We start from the raw sequence: 12,363 nt of genomic DNA on the forward strand, positions 1-12,363 counted from the left end.
GTTTATTTTGTAGTAGTCTCCTTCCCTTGTGTGTCTTGTGTTTTTACTTCCTGTCTGTGTTTTCCCTCCAGTTTTGATTGTTGGTCCTCCCTTGATTGTTGGCACCTGTGTCTTGTTATCTCACCTCCCCTAGGGTATTTAGTCTTGGTCTTTTCTTTGTTCTGTGTCGGATCATTGTTGTACACATGGTGTTGTTCCTGCTGAGTGTATCCACCTGTGAGTTTATATTGGATTCTTTGTTCTCCTGTGGACCTTGTTTGGATATTGGATTTTGCCTGCTCCCTTGTGTACTGTTTTTCTACCTTGGACTCACGCCACTGCTTTCACCTCTGCTAGCCGGTAACTTATCTGCCTTTTGTCTACCTGTACTTGCCTGCATACCACCCCACAATAAACACGGAAGTTCCGGCTACTTCACCTTGAGACTGCTTCCTCGTCATCTGCTTTTGGGTCCACATACCTCCATACAGCACCCTCCACGACAGTTTTAGTCTCTTTACATTGGCTCCCTGTTGGTTTTAGGATTGTCTTTAAGATCTCGATTACTTTTAAGGCTCTTCATGGCCTGGCCCCAGATTATGTTTTAGACCTTATAATCCCTTTTGAACCTTCACGTAGTTTGAGATCTTTGGGCAGGGGTCTCCTGTCTCATCCTGAGTCCAGGATGAAAACTAAGGGTGACGGAGCTTTTGCTATCAGGGTCCTGAGGCTCTGGAACAACTTGCCCGAAGAAATTAGGTTGTCTCAGTCAGTGTCTTCGTTTAAGTCTCGTCTCAAAACATTTTTATCTGAAAGCATATCCTGATTTTACCTGAACTGGCTGTTTATTTTACTCTTTATTTTATTGCTTTTGTGTATTTTATTTCTTTATCTCGTCATTCACTGTGGTATATTATTTCTCTTGTTGTGAAGCACTTTGTACTTTGCTTTGATAAGTGCTCTATAAATTTATTATTATTATTATTATTATTATTATTATTATTATTAACTAGCCGTGAACTTGTTTTTGGGTCCTACTTGTGTTTTTGTCTAAGAACTCTGAACCTTTCAGTGTTTTCAGTTCATTATAACACTTTGGTCTCCTAAAAATGTCTTGTTCATTTGTACTAAAAGAAACTCAGAAGTCGGCCAAAATTAGCATCCCAATTAATATCAGTTACGGATGTACCTTGCTAACCTAGCTGGTGCTAGCATTAGCTGATAACTTAGCATTTGCTATATTCCCCAGCTCCCCCTGGTCCAAATATGGTCACTTCCAGTCTCTGGTTGCAAAACAAGATGGCGACAGCCAAAATGCCCATCTCGAGGCTTCAAAATGGTAGTCCACAAACCAATGGTAATTACCACGGTTATGAGCAAGGACCTTCTTCTTGTATTTAATTTCTTGGTACCGTCCCAGACACAACTGACCAACATGCAGAGTGAACGTTCTCATGCATTTTGGTTCGCTTGGATTTTTCTGTGTGAACCAAAGGGAAAACGCTCCAAATTTACAAACTCATCAACTGATTTGGACTAGAGCAAACAAACTATAGGTGTGAAAATGTCCTTACTCTAATTCATATTCAGAGATCTCTTTACTAAATTTTTTGAGGCAAAGAATTGATGACAAAATTGAGACATTAAATCAATCAACTGTATGCTGTCTCACAGTTTATGATGCCTTGAAAATGACACAAGTGTGTTTTCAAAATCAAGACCAGTGAGCCAGTAGACTTGAGAGAGAGGTCTAGTGACAGGTTGATATTTTATAGTGAAGAATAATACTGCTTTGTCATTTTTGGCTTGAGGGGAAAAAAAGTGAACCATCCTTTATCTTAAATTAATACAAGGGAGGGGTATTATTTCCAAAACAGAATATAGTCTAGAAGACTGGGTTTTGAAAGTCATTAATTTCAGAGCCTGCCAAAGTAATCATTGAGTCATTGGTACTGAAACTGATATTACCATACATTTGTGCCATGGGAACATAACATTTTTGGCAGACATTCATTTGTATTGCTTTAATACTTTGTATTAAATGTTAAACATTCCTTGTCATTTGTTAAAATACTAATGTACAGTGAATCTCCTTTTGAAATTAATGTTGGTCACAAAACATTATCTCTCTTCTGGAGCTTCACTTAAGAGAACACTGTCAGTCCAAGGTAAAAGTCCAGCCAAGGCTTTGTGTGTTGTGCGGTTTAGAAAAGAGACGTTACATAGCCCTCAGATAGTGACTCACACTCTGCTTTACAGCCAGCCAAATTATATAAAGATAATCACGTTCAAAGATAAGCCAGTTGCAGTTTCCCCCAGTGCACGCAATGTTACTTAGTCACTTTAGCCTGTCAGGGAGAATTACCCATGGTAGAAGTGGAAATCTAAATCTATAACTCAGGGCAAAATTTAAAACCTCTCCACTGAGAGGAAAGAGCTTTGTTGTCTATCAGCATTTCACTTGTGGGCCTACAGCAAAAGGTTATTATATGATTTAAATTGATGCACTTCATGACCATAAGATCATGTTTAACTTTTATCTTTAAAAAGTCGAGATTTAAATCTCATCACAACCTAAACACAGCCACAAAAGTGTATCTCACGATGTCTCTGTGTTTGTTTGATTTCATATTTAATCATCTCAGCATGTTCCGAAGCTTGTAAAATAGCTTTACAGCCTCCACAGTGATTCAAAACATCTAATAAAATCAAATATTCAATTTATATACATGCATTCCAAAACACTTTCTTGTGATGCGGCAAATATGAAAATAACTCAGAGTTGCATGGTTTGGATGATTATGATAATGCTGATCTGCTAATGTCATTTTGACTCTGAGGCTGAGGGAGCTATCATAGTAAGTAACAGTCATCCCAGCAAATCAAATCAAGAGCTTTGGTTGGTCTCCAAAACAACCTAGAGATATAACAGCGACAATCTTTGAACTGTAAATCACATTTGAAAACTGTTTACATCTCCAATTTGCCGTCTTTTAGCTACTTATCAGAATATCTCCCGTGTGAAAGTGAGTGCGTTGGAGAAGCTACAGTTAGCCTATTTAACCACCCACCTGGGCCCATACCACCCACCTTAGCATCTGAGTCACACTCTGCCTTCTCTTTCAGATGGGCTGAGCAAGAGAATTAACAGCGCAGCACAGGACAGCTCAGCTCAGTGTATGTGTGTGGGTGTAACAGCCTTATGGCTTCAGTCATTCAACCAACTATGAGGGCATCAAAGAGACACATGCAGAGAGAGAGAGGGAGAGAAGTTGAGAGAGAGAGAGAGAAACAACAACTCAAAACGAGACGTCAAACAAAGAATATGAGAATATGAGGGGGAGGTGAGGCTCCATAGACAGAAAGTGAAATAAAAAAGGAGGAGCAGGACAGACAGGCCAGACACCAGAGGCGCGAGCATATAGAGAGGAGAATGCACAGCAAACAAAAGAAACATGACAAACATCCTCTTCTCTACGTCCATAGCCTGACACACAGGCAGCCACTATTGAGAGCGGCAATATTACCTCCACCACAACTCAACTCATATGCCCAAGAACTTCCTTCGGCAGGATTGTTGGCATGAGCGCTAAAGCTTTTGTTCTGCCAAATAACATTAGGAGGTGGGCAGGCAGAAGAGACAGGGCCCGCTTCTGAGATGGCACAGATGCCGGCGAAGAATGTGTGAGACCAGTTAAACACAAGGAAGAGGATTGTACAGACGTGACAGAAGTGACAGTTAAGCTTCCCGTGTTGGACACTAATGCTATTGCGATTCTGTCTCTTGTGCATATTTTAGACATTTACAGTATGTCAGCAATGTTCCAAGTCAAGAGTGTGATTTAGGAATGCTTATTACTTGAATGACAATTAATTCATCATCTACTCATTGTGGATACCACAGGGAAGAGGTGATTAAAACTAAGACACTATGTTTTCACAAGTTTTTGTGATCAAGCACTTCCCTGCTATGCTAGATTTCAAGAGTTTACGACAGAATACTGAATGTAGACACCAATACATTCCCTCTCCACCCTCTTTCTGCCTGCATATTTGCCTAAAAAAAAAGCATAATTCTTGAATACATCAACTCCTTTCTCCTTTGGCTATAACAGCCATAGCTCTAAAGACCCATCCACCACTAAGCTCTTCTACACACTGAGCCTCTGAATTCTCAAAATTGATCCTATCTTACTTTAAGTCAGGCCTTGAGTAACTGTCAGCAAATGCAGTCTCTTGCTCTTTCTTGTATTATATATCCTTTATTGTCTGTTTATTTCCAATGTCCTCCAGCACTAAACAGATGATAAATCTTTTCAGCTAACTGTGAGACCAGTACAAGTCGATAGCTCCCCTTGATCCCATCAAGTAATCTTTGTTTTTAACTGCTGACGCTATGATGCTTCTGTCTGAGCAAAAAGCGGATGATTCCTAAGCCATGGAGAGAATGCATGTTGTTTCATCCCCATGACTGGGTGAGCGTTGTGTGTTAATGTGATTAGTGAGACATTAACGCCTCCATGCTCAACCAGGCAGACGCAATAACAGGCTTGCTATGGAATAACTCTCTCTCTCTCTCTCTCTCTCTCTCTCTCTCTCTCTCTCTCTCTCTCTCTCTCTCTCTCTCTCTCTCTCTCTCTCATCCTCTCTTTCTCTTATTCTTAATGGAGGTTGCTACCAATCATGTGGTTGTTGTTTTTTTTTAAACAAAACGTTGTGAGTTTTCTCATCTCAATCTTTGTTAAATAATAGGTAAACTAAAATGGAAAGATTTGCCATTATGTAATATTCATATGAGTCCAAACAATGGGGAAGTTTAAATGTCCATATAGCAGGCATTTCAAGTCAAAAAGAACTACATGCATATTTACACCATATTTCTGCACTAACAATGTTGTTTAATTGTTCATTATTATAATTTGGGCATCTCTCACATGCAGACAATACACCTCCATTACATTCACTATGTGCAACTGTATTCCGAAAGAAAAAACTGCAACTTCAACTGCTTCAAAACATGGTATTTTCCTGACCTTAAAATGTACTTTAACTCTCGCTTTGGTACTTTTGTACTAGTGGGAATGGCATAAAAGGTACGGAGTGAAGTGTAATGTGATGGCCGTTTTATGCAGATGATGCAGCCTATGCCACCTCTCCTTTGTTTACTGGATATCAAATGAAATGAACACAAGGAGGCAATAAGTCCCGTGCTTTTGAAGATACACGCAATGCTTGAATTATGTTGCTGGTGTATTTTCACATGAGCATGCAGGCTTGCAGTCAGAAGTTTTTGGAACTTTTTATTGGTGTTACTTAAAGTTTTTGAATTACTGAAAATGATGGACCAGTGAAATACATCCTTCACTGGAGATTTTTTTTCCACTAATAGACACTAAATCAATGCATTAGTGATGAAAAACTGAATATAGGGAATATTCTTGTGATTTCTGTGAGGGCGAAACAATTTGTCATATTTTATTTTATCACATAGCAATAGTTCCTGGGCCATCAGAAAGTAACAAGGGAGCAGGGACTTTTCAGGGGAGGGGAACTACAGCCCAAGAACCAAAACTGGAACTAGATTCATGTGATCAAAATGCAAGGCACACTCCTGAGTTGTTACAGGGTGGCTGGATTTCACGAAAAGGTTCTTGTGGCCAAAAGTGTAATAGCAGCCACAAGGGAGGGAATGAGGGAATGAATGAAAAACACCTTTTTTCTGCTCAAACATAATTTGTATACCTATACCATCATCATTTTCATTTACAGTCGTCTCATTATTCTTCTGCTAAAATTTACACACAGAACAGAGCTGCACATGTACTGTACAGTGCAGGTAATGTGTCACTGGTTGCAGTGGAAGCTCCCAATCAAATGGGGGAAATGATTAGGTAGGAAATTTGTACACACATTACTCAGTGTGAACACATGACCTTTCCCCAGTGTCCATGTCTACACTTCTACACAGGGTTCTCTACTTTAGCCTAACAATGGCAACAACCAAGTGCAAAGTACTTGGCCCAAAATATATCGTCAAAACAATGCAACTGGAAATGCCAAATTGATAAATGCAAACTGAATATCAGTATTTTCATTGCTGGAGTTCATTGTAATTCAACAGACATTTTGTTCGCAGTGTTGCACATCTGTAAAGTGTCACTGAAAAGCATTGTTCCAGTAATGTTACATGATATTGCACTTATTGCTCTATACTGTACAGTATGTAAGACAAAGCCCTGTGTGTAAATGTGTACATATATAAGAGAGGAGAAGGCATAGTGAAGACGGTGCTAGAATAAAGGAGATCCAGGTCGGGGGGGGGGGTAGAGTGAGAATAAATGAGAAAAAAAAGCAATATTAAGGGGAGTGGGAGAGGTAGACAGTGAGTCTTAATATGCAGACTCAGAGGGTCACTGTGTAGGCAGCAGTGTGTTGTTTGTTTAATCAGTGCCCCACTGGCGCTATGGGATGGGGTTTGAGTGAAGGCCAGTGGCCACAGCTTGCCATGGAGGGTCCAGTGATGAATGTTCAGAGGCAATCTAGGACACTGCAGCAAAAACACCATCAATTCAGTAACCGTATCACAGCACGACTGGGAGGAACTGTACTGTGGAATGTGTCTTTGTATATGTACACAAATGCGTGTACCTACAAATTCCATTGTGTTTAAGAAAGTTTGTGTGTATGTGTGTGTGTTTTAAAACTCATATGGGGGGAAGGGGTTAAAGGATTACAGCTGTCTCTTGGCTGTGGGAAGTAGCTGAGCAATGCTTCCCATTGGTCATTCCCATGAACCCTTGCTCTTTATGGGGCACAGTGAGAGTCAACAGTGAGGACAGGGAAGTGTATCACCACTGGCTGGACCATACATGGCCAAACTACCAGCCCAACCTTGAGAAAATGTATGTAAGTAAATGTTTTTGACACATGTAAATTACTGATGTCATTGATTGCACCATACATTTTTATGCAAACACAGACCACAACTTTCTAGAACAATACACAAAAGTCCTGAATATGCCCATACTTGTTTTCATTCCAACTTCTCCAACTATGGTTTAACATTGGCCTGAGCCCAAGACTCAACTCCAGGCCTCATCCATGCCACAACACCAACCACTTATCAACAGGTTTTTCTGGATGTGAGGTCTGCCAGGCTCTCTCTGCAGAGGGCACGATTAGGACGAGAGGGGTGAGCATTACGCCTCAAACACCAGCCAGAAAAAAGACCCACACGGTGATAAGGGCAAAGAATCCCAAGCACGTCATGGATTTTACAAGCATGTCATGGTTGTACTCCCATCCCCTGCAGCAGAGCACATTTACTGTGAAGGAAACAGCACAAATAATCATGTTGCCTTTGCCCTAACTGTATCAAAATGTTGTTTGGGGAGCTTCAAGAGACAGCTAAACTTCTCAGTCCCTCACTGTCACAGAGATAGAAAGGATGACTTCACAGAGCTTTTCCTGAAGGAGAAATATCTTGGCTGCATGTTTCTCTTCCTGGCACTAGCTAGCTGGATGTCTCAGTTAAAGAGTATAGCCTGTGGAAAATGTTTCTGTAATTTATTTGATCACATTAAAATTGGGAACAGATTTGTTTGCTGTGACAATGTTTGTTGAGTTAGGGGCAGCCAGACTGTCTCCCACACTGGCCTGCTGGATGTGTATGAAGCTACAGACAAGATGTCTGTAGGCCTATACAAACACCGTACTTTACCTTACCCAGCTCAGTCAAGGAATCTGTTCGCATGGGCTTAGGAAAACATCACATATACAGAATTTTCCTAACTCACCATTAACTATTATATATTTCAACCTAGACTCCAATTCTGATTATTAGTTTTTTATGCATAGAGCAATGGTGACCACAAAATGTCCCATTTCTCCTGTAGCCTCACAAAATATTCCACTGTTTTGAGTATATGGTTAATGGGATGATCAAAGGGCTCTTTGACTGGTGATCCAAAATATCCCCCTATCACCTCACAAGTGGTGGACTAGCACAAGCCACAAATCTTCAAATGCATTTCCTGGTTCTGGACAGCTGATGCATTGTCAGCAACAGAGGAAACTGTAGCATAAATGTATTATTGCATTAGTGTGATCCATGCTATGGTATAGTAGTAACAATAGTATAGTATGAAGCTTGATTTCATCATGCCAGGTAGGATGGTAGCCTCTCATTTAGTGTGTTATTTCATGGTATTTTTGAATTCACACCCAACCTTCCCACTTCAGAGACTGTTTGAAACCCATGACACATTATCTGCTGTCCAAAGAACACAGGAGACTCAAATGAGCAGCGGCTAACATTCTCACATTCCTTACACATAAAGGTCATTAACAAATTGAAGATAAAAATATAACCGCAAGCAGCAATGATCGGGGTCCAAGCAGATTGCAAGCATTTGGATGCTCATTTCTTATTTAATTGACAAGAAGCAAATGATTTTCTTTAAAATAATTCCTCGTGGTCATAACTATATGTTGATGCTATATTTGATAGCTTATGATGATCAGTGAAGATGTGTTTCACATGACAACATTTGTTGCTATTTTGATGAAAATTGATTGGCTTTTATAATTGAAATGGATTGAACAACCTAAGATCAGTGATGTCTGTAGATGATCCTGACTAAGTTTTGGGAAGATTGGCCCAGCGGTTTCTGATGAGTTGTCAAAAATATGATATGAGAAGAAATTGCAAATTTTGACATTTTTAGAGCAGAAGACCAGATGCAGATGACTTGAGAGATTAAAATAATGAAATAATTTTGAGTCTAGGCCAAGCTGTTATCGAGATAATTGCAAAGACGTAAACTTGATTATTATAGCGTCACATTGAGGTCAATGAGTATCATTATATGTGCATGAGTAGTGGGTGGAATTTGCAACCCACCTGCCAAGTTTTGTGTCTCTAGGTTTTTGCGGTTTTTGCTGCACAAATACTTTTTAGCAGAGAAAAATAATAATAAGAAGACATTTTCACAATGGGCAATTTTACATGACCTCAATGAGCACTTGAAAACACACCACATGCATGAATTGCCACATTGTTGGCAAGTAGGACCTGGTCACCTGGGGATTCAAACACTGGACCTTTGTATCCCCAGAGAAGGTGACTAACTGACTGGGCCACTGGGGAGACATGGGTTTCACACACCTTTTCACAACTTGAGGCAATGACATTACTTGAGCAAAACTTAACTTAAAACGCTTACAACAGTCAAAATGTTGGTGATACAATTCTGAAGAAAATCGTACATCATTCTGCTGGTTTTGGGCGTATTGTCAAATACTTTGGTGAAGTTTGATCAAACATTTAGCAAAATAGAAAATGTTGTGCTAACAGTACTAATAACAGTGAGACACTGAGTGTCCCTGCGGACTCACCATTTGACATATCTGCACACATTTGAAACATGTGATATCTAGTATCCAAAGAATGTCTGCGTCATTTGAATGAAGACTTGTGGAGATATAGATGTTAACTGATTTTGCTAATTTTGAAAAATAGGTATAGAGTGACGGACAGAAGATAAGACAGAAGAAGAAAGAATAATGAGAGCAAAAACAATAAAGCTTCAGCAGCAAGCTTCGCTGCTTGGACCCCTAATAATCTCACAACGATGCACACATCAGCACACAGTCTTGATTAAAAAGGCGATGGGTAGGTGGGTGCTGTGACAAACTTTGATATAAGAAAGTAGTATATAACTGGTCAACATCCACCTTGAGTTGGTTGTAATGTCCTATGCTCTGAATAAGTTAGTAGGTAGTATCAGATAAGATGTATTTATTTAGTTTTAATTTTAAAAGTCACATTCTCAAGACCATGGCCTCATTTAGCTAAATGAACTGATGTGTAAATTAGTTTATTTCAGAAAGAGGCCTTGGTGGCTTTCATTTAGTGATTTCAAAGTCACAGAGCAAATTTTGGTATAATTAACACTCACAGAGACATTCACTCTGTTGTGCTCGGTCAAATGCCATCTGAGGAGGATTAGGGTTTATATTAGGCTAGTTTGAGAGGATTGGACATCAGACTGAAACTTTGATCATTAACAACTCAATATGTGTTACAGATTTTAGATGGTCTCATTATCAAAAATAAATTAAACATCTATTCCACTGCAGTCAACAGTAAAATAAACATCAAAGTATTCTGAACAATGGTTTCAGTTTTCTTTTTTTTCTTTTCTAAACTGATTTAATGTTTTACCATCAAACATCTTAGTGAATAGACATGCATGGTGAACCACTCGGGGAATTTTAACATTTAACTGAAAGACATTCTCTCTCATCATATGTGGGGAAATAGCCAAAACAACTTTGGAGGTGGGAAGGTGGAGAGAAATGTCTCTGAACATGTAAATTGTTGGGTGGGCAGGAGGAAAGTTGAGAATAGATGTCTATTGAAGATCAAGGTCAGAGACCATGAACCTCAGTGTCACTGCCAGTCTCATGCAGATGCCAGAGGAATATTATGGCTCTGGTGGAAATTAATTGTGGGCACGGAGGGTTCCTCTTGTAGCACAAGACAACACTGGTGTCAGAGAGGGAATAAGGGCTGCTGCCTCTGGCCACATTCCCATGCCAAGTACACATTAGGCATAACCCGCCAAAGGAATATTTTGTAAGATGGCTTTGAGGCCTCACCTAGAGGTTCTTTGATTCTTATTAAAAAAGGAAAATAAAGACTTTGTGATCATTTCAGAGTTAAAAATGAATGAGGCCCTAAAAGGATTTGAAATGAGGCCTCTTTACATTGAACTGTGGATTATGAAATGGAAACCCGTAAACTAAATTCTTCTGTGTTTCAGTGACTCACCAGTGAAGAAAGCCTGCGGAAAAAAGCATTGCTTTTCTACAGTTAGACTTAAAGGTTAAACCATCATCTTTGTTATCAAAATGTCGACCCGCTGTTAAGATAGTAGGACATCCAAATTTCTAAAGCTTTTACCTTTGCAGAGATCTCAAACTCTTAAAAGCAGGAGTGTACGTCCCTGCTTGCTGATAAGGGGATAACAGGGGCTCTCTGGGAGTATAAAGTGAGGTCCCTGGGTGGTCGAGTGGCCTAAGGGCCTGTGTAGAGAAGCTACTTGACACTGACCACCACAGTAATGGCCTAGCAGAACAGATATCATTATCATTATCTGTCATTAGTGATACAAGTGTCAGTCACTAAAAAAGACCATATTTGGACATAGGCATTGGTCAGTGTTTGGTCTATATATATATGGAAGTCAGATGATCTATGCATTCAAAGTGCACTCACTATTAAATACTTAATGGCTGCCGATCAGACATATGCAAGTCTCTGGTAAATCCAGAACTGCAGAAAAAGTGAAAATGTGGTTTCTATGCTTTCAGTGCATTGTCAGAATCAAATCTGATTCAGTTATCAAGTACAACACTGCTCAAACTATGCCATATGTGCATGTGATTGTTCTTGACACATGATATCTGGGAATGTCACCTTTGTTTCTCACCTTCAGTCAGGCCACTGGGAGAGAGCACATACAGGCGTCAAACGTTAACCTTTTGTCTTAAGCTGGGGCTTGTTTGGCATTGCCTTCACTGAATTTTATTAGTCATTGGATCTATAAATCTATAAAACACCCAAATATTAATAAAAGTTTAAGGTAGACTAATGGAAGTGGGATCTACTGTATATAGCATAGCATTCTGTATAGCAGCATCTGTATAGCATTACATTTGAAACAGCACCTTATGACTTGTTAAGGACTTGGACTTCACTTGAAACATGCAACAAGTCCTTCAAATTAAACGACAAAATACATTCTTTGTTCATACCCTCGAGAGTGACATATACAAGGGTTTTTTGATCTGATGCCCCTATTGGCAGGACAACATCATTTGTCTGCCAAAACCGTTACAAATCACTGTTGAAAAATAAATCTGTTTTACGATGGTTCATGTTTGGTTTGGTTCAGGCACAAAAACATTGTGGTTTGGGTTCAAATGATTACTTTGTTACGGTTTGGTGACCTTCGTTGTCTGTTGACGTTGACTGTTGGAAGAGGAAAACAAACAGTGTTCTCCCTTGTTAAAGTGCAATGTTTTGTTTACCCATCCTTCTGCCCTGACCTCCTCCCTACTTGGACTTTGTCACTCTATAATAACGTCACCTTACTTCCTTCTTTGCTTCCATTATAATTACTAGAGAGCTTTACTGCTAGAGAGCTTTGTCATTTCAGCCAGCCTGCAGGCTATCTGTAAGATATCTAAAAAACATAAAATATATTTAAACATTCATTTTATTTTTTTTATTTCATAAAAATTTAAACAAATAAAAACATAGAACCTGAATGATAACTATCAAATGGAAGAGCAGACTGAATGTTTTCAGTTGGGCTT

The sequence above is a fragment of the Siniperca chuatsi genome, linkage group LG5 (assembly GCF_020085105.1).
Source record: "Siniperca chuatsi isolate FFG_IHB_CAS linkage group LG5, ASM2008510v1, whole genome shotgun sequence".
NCBI lineage: Eukaryota > Metazoa > Chordata > Actinopteri > Centrarchiformes > Sinipercidae > Siniperca > Siniperca chuatsi.